At 40.7% G+C, this 9277-nt stretch overlaps 1 long non-coding RNA gene across 1 annotated transcript in view; it reads left to right on the top strand.

Moving 5' to 3' along the window:
- The first annotated feature begins 233 nt into the window (after positions 1–233).
- The window catches only part of LOC115470281, a 46244-nt gene continuing 37200 nt past the window's right edge, over positions 234–9277 (top strand). Inside the window, exon 1 of the long non-coding RNA XR_003942162.1 lies at positions 234–383. This is a non-coding gene — a long non-coding RNA (uncharacterized LOC115470281). The remainder of the gene's footprint in view (positions 384–9277) is intronic.

The raw sequence follows: 9277 nt of genomic DNA, 5'->3' as shown, positions 1-9277 counted from the left end.
TTTCATAAAAATTCCTAGCATCCTGTTTGCTTTTTTGGCCGCTATTTGCAAGGGCTGATCTGCATCAGAAACACCCTGATTTTCAACAACAAAACTGCATTGCTAAAAAATGACTGGTATCTCTTCAATTATATTGTAATTACTAGTCTCCAGCAGAAATACTATTGGTACTGTAGAAAACTTCCTGATAAACTCCTGTATAAATAGAGCATGTTCATGTGAGGAGTAGAGCTCAGTGTCATTCTTCACATCTTTCTTCAAGGCACTACTGTACCAGAAATCAAGAATGGCATATTGGGGCCGTCAAAGACAATGCTGTCCTCCCAGCCCAGACTGCTATCCAGTCCAGGATCCATGTTGTAGACAAGACCCATGTAATAATCGTAAGTAATGCTTCAGTCTGATAATACTGGAAATTATATCTTTTATGATCCTTATCTGCTTTGTAATCATCTGAACTCTATAATTTGAGGGTGGCAGCTACCATTTGCATTAATGCATATATTCCAAGTTCAAACCAAGAATTATCAATGAAATGTGCCAGGGTATACCAAGCAGTCAGAACTGTAAAAAAAAAATAACATAAAATTAAAATCCAGTTTATCACTATTCAGAAGTTTGGACTTCAGATTTAGTACTCACTTTTTCCAAATCCAAGCTCAAGAAGAGTTAAAGATCAAGTACATGAGTTTGTTCTCTTCTCAAATGGGCTCACAGTCTAAGTGAGTGGTGTTCACTCCCAGTCATCAATGGCTACCAATGGGTCAGGTTTTCAGGCTATCTCTCTTAGTTGTTCTGTCTGTTTGTCTGTCCTAGTTAGATTGTGAGCTCTTTGAGCAGCGACTGTCTTTTCATGTATGGTGTACAGCGCTGCGTATGCCTTATAGCGCTATAGAATTGATAAGTAGTAGTAGTACTAGAATATGCATGACAGATTTGCATAAAATGGAAGTAATACACTAGTGAAAGCCTGACATGTTGGTTGCCCTCAATTACTGTGGTGAATACACCTGATCTAAGTTGTATCCGAGGCAATAGAGGGTAAAGTGATTTGTCCAAAATCATAAAGAATTTGAGTGGGAAAACCTAAAATGTTCAACACTTGATTATCTAGTTATTTTCCAGTTTTTTCTATGAAGTCCCGTCTCTATAAATGTTCAGAGAATGTTTATATTTCTTCCTAGTCCTTAGCTGTAGGGTCAGATCATTATACAATAAAGAGAACTGGTGCTAGAAATGCAGGGCCCAGGGCTGAAACCAGGAAAGCGTCCCCCAAAGCACACCTGCAGGCTATATTTCCTTCAGCTTGTGGCTTGCGGGTCCCCTATAGCATAAGAGACTAGGACAGTTGCTCATGTTGCCACCCCAAAATGCCAGACTTAAACATAAACAAAAGTACTTCATAGGTTAACTCTTTTTCTTCTCTTCTTTCTTTCTGTTATTACTATGTTTTACATCTTTAGTTTCTAGAATTTCCATAATTTATTTCTCTCATTTCCCAGTACTTTGTGCTCTTCTGTATTGGCATAATGCCTTGTTAATAATATGGGAATAAGTCATTTTATTAATGATTACAAACTTAATTGGATTTATCACACACCTTTCAATAGATGCTCCAGGTGGGATTGACTGCCATACAGGAGGTATTTCTCTGTTCCCAGAGAGATTATAGTCTAATTTTGTAGTTGAGGCAAGGGAGGGTTAAGCGAGTCACCCAAGATCACAAGTAACAAAAGTAGAATTTGAATCCTCCATTCCATGGTTGTCAACTTACTGTTCTAATCACAAGGCTACTCCTCCACTCCTGATATGTTCATACCCTAATTGTTACCTTGAACATTGTCAATGTTTCAGACATCATTGACCTTTTTATGTTTGTAGAAATTTGCACAAAAGAAGCAGCAAAGAGGATAGTGTGAGTGATGATAAGGAAAAAGTAGAAATGTTTTGGTTACTGTGCACCAAAAAAGTGACTAGAGGAAACCCATAGAAAAGTGATTGATTAGTGGGTAATGCTTTTAATATACCACTTTTTTATTCAAAAATGAGGAAGATGCAACATTATTCATTGGAGTTGCAGAAATGTAGTAAAATAAAAAACAAACAAGCAAATGAGTCAAATGGGATACAATGTCAGGTATTATAAGAGTTTAGAAAGATTCTGGCAATACCACTGACAGTTGCATTGAACAATTTGTTGAAACCAGGAGGGTTTGCAGAGACCCAGAGGTGGACATAAGCCCTCACTTTAATATTGTAATAATGACAATGCTGACAACAACAAGCCTGTCAACCTGACTCTAAAGGGGGTTATTTAATGGAGTCACTTTTGAAGGATAGACTAATTAACACTTTAAATCTATCAGGTTATAGGTTGATTATTAAACAAATATTATCAGTGTTAGTAAGAGGTAAAATTTGTACATTAAAAAAAAAGTTTATTTTCAGTGGCCAACTGTATCTGGTTTTGTTCTGGTTTATATCCAATAAAGAATTTACAAAAGAAAACAAAAATAAAAATAAATCAGTTGAACAATAGGCAAAAAGGATACTAATAAATAAAGTTCATTCCTATAGAGATCATAGCTTTATATACTGTTCCCTCAAAGCTGAACCCGGGTCCTTCAACTGCATTTCTTCAGTAGTGGGTGATGCTTCAATACTGTGTTTTCAATCGCTAGGGACAGGCAGGTTCCCTGGAGTCCTAAAGAACTTGCCTGTCCCTCAAGATTGATTATGTAATGTTGAAACAGCACCCCCTACTGGAAGGACTGTAGGTGGAGGACTCAGGGAACAGTGGCTGTCTGATCAGAATTTAGGGAGTCTTTTACAAAGGTATGCTAGTGATTTTAGCGCATGCTAATTACTAGCATGCACTAAATGCTAAAAATATGCATAAGAAAAGATAGGTGTCTCTAGCATTTAGCGCACGTTTATTTTTAGCATGCGCTAAAAACACAAGTGTGCCTTTGTGAAAGGGGCCCTTAGTACACAAAGCTAGATATGACTGAAAATTAGGAAATATAATAAAGGCCTGTTTTCAACATTTGTTATTCTATTCTTAATTTCAGCCTACAAGCCCGTCCAGTGCTGCCCACAGAATAACCAATATTCGTATTACCGTTCTGTAGGTATGTAAAATTGCAAATGTGAAACCCTTTTTTCCATAAGGTATCTAGGTCAGCAGTGGAATGCAGAAAATGGGACATTCACAGTTTTCAGCCAATTTTACCAAGGGCCCGTGGAACATGGAGCCTTTTTTTAAGCTATGTATAGGACTGTGGGATAGACCCAGAAAATAAGAAGACAGATAATCCGCAAAATCCAACGTGTAAACCAATCAGAGCAGATCAAGTAAACAAACTTCATTGATATGGTAAACACCTCAATAAAAAGTGCCCGACACAGGCTGTGTTTCACCCAAAAGGGCTGCGTCAGGGGCTTTATAAGAGTGTGTACATACACAACAATTGTGAAATGACATATCTTAGTTGCCACCAAATGTAATAAATGGACAAAAAACTAAGACACAGTTGCAGGCTAACAAACAGCATACAGGCAACGTCAAGGACAAAACCACCTTCTAGTAACTGATAGCATGTAGGTTTTTGTCCATTTATTACATTTGGTGGCAACTAAGATATATAATTTCACTATTGTTGTGTATGTACACAGTCTTATAGAGCCCCTGACGCAGCCCTTTTGGGCGAAACATAGCCTGTGTCGGGCACTTTTTAAAGAGGAGTTTACCTTATCAATAAAGTTTATTTACTTGATTAGGACTGTGGGATATACACATGTATTTCTTCAAATGTGCCACCAGACTGACATTCTAAAAAGAAACAAATAGAAAACAGAAGGGGCCCTTTAACTAAGGTACGTAGGTGCCTACGCACATCCAATGCGCGTGAAATTGCAACTCCCACCCAGCTAGCACGTACTCCGGGCAGTAATTCCATTTTCAATGCACAACTAAAACACATTGTAGAAAATATGGCCATTCTTATGTTCTTATTCTGAAGGGAAGGGGAATTCTGTGCAATTCTGCACTTCACAGTATGAAAAAATTCCCCCAAAAGTGATAAATGCACTTATAGATAAATAACTTATAAATAGCTTAGCTGATCATCACATGATATTTCAATTTTGAGGAAGCCAGTGATTTACTTCTTGACATATTCTTTTCTAGCAGAATCACAAATGAGTTTTGTGATATGGGCACTTTCTCTTGAGATCTGGACTTAGATCAACAACTCATTTTTCATTAGTTATGTCAGGAGTAATTTTATTACAGGGCATCTAAGTTAATTAGGTAGAATGGTGCCTACTTTGGTCCTATTTAATAAAACCAAATACATACCTACATGCCTTTACAAAATAGTAGGACAAACCCAGCAGCAATATGGCCTATACTGCAAATACAGACATTTCACCTGCTCGATAACATGTCTGCATCTTGCCGTGCGGCCATTTCCAGAGGGAGCCCTTACCACCACCTATTTAGGAGGCGTTAGGGGATCCCTCGCTAACCTGGTGAGCCGGCAGTACCGCTGCTTTGTAAAAGGACACCTAAATATATTCCTTACTCATCAAGTTATAGTAAAAGGTCAATTCTATAAGTGCACATGTTAGTTACATGTGCCATATGTTCATAAGTGCCAAAATAATTGGCACAATAATAAGAACAGTAAGCGCTAGTAAATAAATAGGATAAATGTGCATTAACGTGCAGTAACTGCAAGTGGCAAAACATGGGAGGGGCATGGGCAGATCTCCAAGTTATGAGCGTAATTTATAGAACACTGTAAGTTATCTGCAGATTAGGAAACACATGAATATTTATACCTACCATTGACCTGGCATGACTCAACTATGTCAATGCAGGCTTAGCTAGTATTCTATAACTGTATCTTCGTGCACAGATGCTATTACAGAATTGGCACTCGGCATCAGTGTGCCTACCTCAAGGAGCCCAGTCATAAAAACGCCTCCTAGGTCCCTGAAATAATTTTACAGAGATTATTACACCCATTGACAAGTCAGGCTATATATGAGCAGAGAAATAAGTTATTTATAACAAAATGTCATGTGCTTCATTCATCTTTAATTCTGACTTTTCTTTAATTTGCTGTAGGTTCATATTCCCAAAACAAATGTTGCCAAGGCCCTGTGAGAAAATGCAAGAAGTGAAAATGCTGCAATGAAAGCTACAAATCAGCAGTGTTGTACTTCCAATTAACCAAAAACATCTCTCTCTCTCTCTCTCTCTCTCTCTCTCTCTCTCTCTTTCTCTCTCTCTCTCTCTCTCTCTCTCTCTCTCTCTCTCTCTCTTTCTCCATGTTCATTCGTTTGTGAAAACATGGCATTTCCTTATTAAACTTTTTGTGATAATCAAAACATCTTTGGCTTCACTGTTTTTCTTTTAACAATAGCCTACAGGCAAAATATATATGTGAAGAGTCTGTTCACGCTTTCCAAAAATAGTAGGACTAGGGGGCATGCGATGAAGCTACAATGTAGTAAATTTAAAACGAATCAAAGAAAATGTTTCTTTGGTCAACGTGTAATTAAACTCTGGAATTCGTTCCCACAGAATGTGGTAAAGGTGGTTAGCTTAGCGGAGTTTTAAAAAGGTTTGGACGGCCTCCTGAAGGAAAAGTCCATAGATTGTTATCAAATGGACTTGGGGAAAATCCACTATTTCTGGGATAAGCCATATAAAATGTTTTGTACTTTTTGGGATCTTGCCAGGTATTTGTGATCTGGATTGGCCACTGTTGGAAACAGGATGCTGGGCTTGATGGACCTTTGGTCTGTCCCAGTATGGCAATACTTATGTACTTATGTACTTATATACTTTCATTTTTTCGAAATTGTCTTTTATTTTGAAAAAAAAAATACAAATGCTAGATAAGTCATAGTCTAGGGGAGAGCCACTCAAAATTATGACCTAAACCCTTATTGAGAAACTTAGAGGAGTATTTTTGATGTGATGTCTAAATATGACTTTGCACATTTTGCTAAAAACTTCCAAAATTTAAGTAATGAAATATAGCAATTTTCAAAACAGAAAAACATCTATCATTTTGTTTTGAAAATGGCTATTGTTGTTGTACTTAGTGCTTCTATCTTTTTGAACCATTTAAAAAAAAAAGCCATTCAAGTGAAAAACGCACAAAATCAAGCCATTTGGATGTAGGAGGAGCCAGCGTTCTTAGTAGTCTGGCCACACAGATATCCCAGCAGAGCTGGGATACATAAAAGGTCCTAGGTACATGTCTCACCATTACACCCTTATCTTGTAAGATGAGCCCTCTAAAATGCACAAAAAATCTATAGTACCCAACTGTACACCACTACAATAGCCCTTATGCTTCAAGTGTCACCTATATGTAGATACAGTAGATTTTTGGTGAATTTTGGAGGGCTCACACATTCCACCACAAGTATAACAGTTAGAGTGGGATATGGGCTTAGGTCCCCATCTCTACAGTGCACTGCACTGACCACTAGGCTACTCCAGGGACCTGCTTGCTGCTCTAATAGGTCTGGCTATAATATCTGAAGCTGTCATAGAGGCTTTTAAGTATTGTTTCTTTCATGGAGGAGGGAGGGGGGGTCAGTGACCACTGCTGCAATAACGTGGGGTCAGTGGTCATCTGGTCATTTAACACACCTTTTTGGGACTTAGTTTTGATAAAAACAGGTCTAGACGAAAACATCTAAATTGTAGCCCTGGACATTTTTGTTATGCTCCTTTATGACAGAAAAATGTTCAAGTGTTAGGAATGCCCAAATCCTGCCTCCAACATGTCCCCGGCATGCCCCCTTGTGATTTGGATGTACAGCTGATGAACTGTCAGGATTGTGACTGTTTTCCTTGGCTGTGCTCGCCTCACCCTCTGGTGGCCAGAACCGGTGGCTGCCATAGACTTTCCAGACTCTTTTCGGTCTGGTCCAGATATTTTAGCCCTCCAGTCTTGCTTGGAAGTTTGGCAGCTATTCTCACCCTTAGCTGCCTTGAGATTGCTGCAGCTGAGCCTCAGCTGCTGATGGGCTTATTAGCCACCTGGAAAGTTTCTGCTTTGCCTTTGCAAAGTCAAAGGTCCAGGTTGGTGTTTGTGCTTAGTGCACTTCTGCCTTGTCTTGTTTAGCCTTGTTTCTTAGTTAGTGTCCCTAGTCTGTATTCCTTGCCTGTTTGAGTCTCCTGAATCCTGTCTTGAATCCAGTCCTGATTGCTCCTTCCCTGTCTGCTTTTGGCTTCCTTTCCCTTCTGGTTGTGACCCTTGTGTTTGTTTCCTGCCTGTTTGAGACCCTGTACCTTGAACCCTGTTCTAGTCAAGCTTGTGGTTGTTTCCTGCCTGTTTGAGACCCTGTACCTGGAACCCTGTTCTAGCCCAGCTTGTGTTTGTTTCCTGCCTATTTGAGACCCTGTATCCTGTACCCTGTCTAGTCAAGTTTGTCTTGATCCACTCCATTCAGTAAGTCCTGCCGGCTGCCTGCACCTAGGTGCTCAACCCCTAGGGAATGGCGGTCAAGCGCAGGTGAAGTCCTGTTCCAGTCACGCTGGTTCCTGAATCCTGCTTGAGAATCCTGTATCTTGTCCAGTCTGAGTTGGAGGGTTTTGCCTGCTGCTGCCACTCCTCATCAGCAGTCCAAGGGCTCACATTAGTCCAGTGTCTGAGAGCCTGAGACCGTGACAGCACCTGAGTGCCCAGAAACCAATATAGAATACAACGAGCCTAGTTATGTGTTTCAAAAAGCTTCTTTTCTGCATAACTCTATCAAATATAATTTAGGGTATATCTTCCTGAATAAATTTGCAATACGCCTACAGCCAAGCTGGCCCCCCTATCTAAATGACTTTAAGGCTTATTTTCGAAAGTGATCGCCGGCCATTTTCCGACATAAATCGGGAGATGACCGGCGATCTCTCAAAAGCAGCGAAATCGGTATAATCGAAAGTGGCTTTTTTTACACCATCGCCGCTTTCCCGTTGCTGCGCTGGCAAAAGTTCAAGGGGTGTGTCGGTGGCGTAGCGAAGGCAGGGCATGGGCGGACATGGGCGTGGCTACCAGATGGTCGGCTTTCGCGTATAATGGAAAAAAAGCTGCGTTAATCAGTATTTTGCCGGGTTTACTTGGTCCTTTTATTTTCACGACCAAGCCTCAAATGGTGTCCCAACTGACCAGATAACCACTGGAGGGAATGGGGGATGATCTCCCCATAGTCCCCCAGTGGTCACCAACCCCCTCCCACACTGAAAAAATAAAAACCTTTTTTTTACCAGCCTGTATGCCAGTCTCAAATGTCATACCCAGTTCCCTGTCAGCAGTATGCAGGTCCCTGGAGCAGTGTTTAATGGGTGCAGTGTACTTCAGGCAGGCAGACCCAGGTCCATCCCCCCCCCCCCCCTAGCTGTTACACTTGTGGTGCTAAGTGTTGAGCCCTCCAACCCCCCCCCCCAAACCCACTGTACCCACATGTAGGTGCCCCCCTTCACCCACAAGGGCTATGGTAATGGTGTAGAGTTGTGGGGAGTGAGTTTGGGGGGGATTTGGGTGGCTCAGCACCCAAAGTAAGAGAGCTATGCACCTGGGAGCTATTTGTGTATTTTTTAAACATTTTTAGAAGTGCCCCCTAGGGTGCCCAGTTGGTGTCCTGGCATGTGAGGGGGACCAGTGCACTACAAATGCTGGCTCCTCCCATGACTAAACGCCTTGGATTTCGCCGGGTTTGAGATGGCCGGCATTTTTTTCCATTATCACTGAAAAACAAAACCGGCGATCTGAAACCCGGCAAACTCTTGCATTTGGCTGGGTAAACCGTATTATCGAAAAAAAAGATGGCCGGCCATCTTTTTTGATAATACGGTTCCGGCCAGCTGTTGCGCCGCTGCCAAAATGGATCGCCGGCGATCTATTTTGCCGTCAACATTCGATTATGCCCCTCTTTGCCACCAACTAGCAAATATAATCATGATACACACAAATGCCATTTGGCTTTAAACATAAACAGTTACCGTGGATTTTAGTCAGAAGTATTTGATCCTTATTAAAAATTTGGATCTGGAGAACAGCTAAGGTTCTCTTAAATGAGTGCAAGTTTTTTCAGGAAAGAAATGTGTGATACCACAAGTTAGGGTTGAGGGAAGGCCTGCGAAATAACACAGCTGGACAAAGGTGTAAAAATGAAACAAGTTTTTTGTTAACAGAAAACCTGAAGCCTGTTACATCACAGGACCATGAACAAAAGGTGAGAAGTCTCTTTTAGTTCA

This window comes from Microcaecilia unicolor, chromosome 5 (assembly GCF_901765095.1).
Source record: "Microcaecilia unicolor chromosome 5, aMicUni1.1, whole genome shotgun sequence".
NCBI classification, from domain to species: Eukaryota; Metazoa; Chordata; class Amphibia; order Gymnophiona; family Siphonopidae; genus Microcaecilia; species Microcaecilia unicolor.
This window is presented reverse-complemented; position numbering and strand designations above follow the sequence as displayed.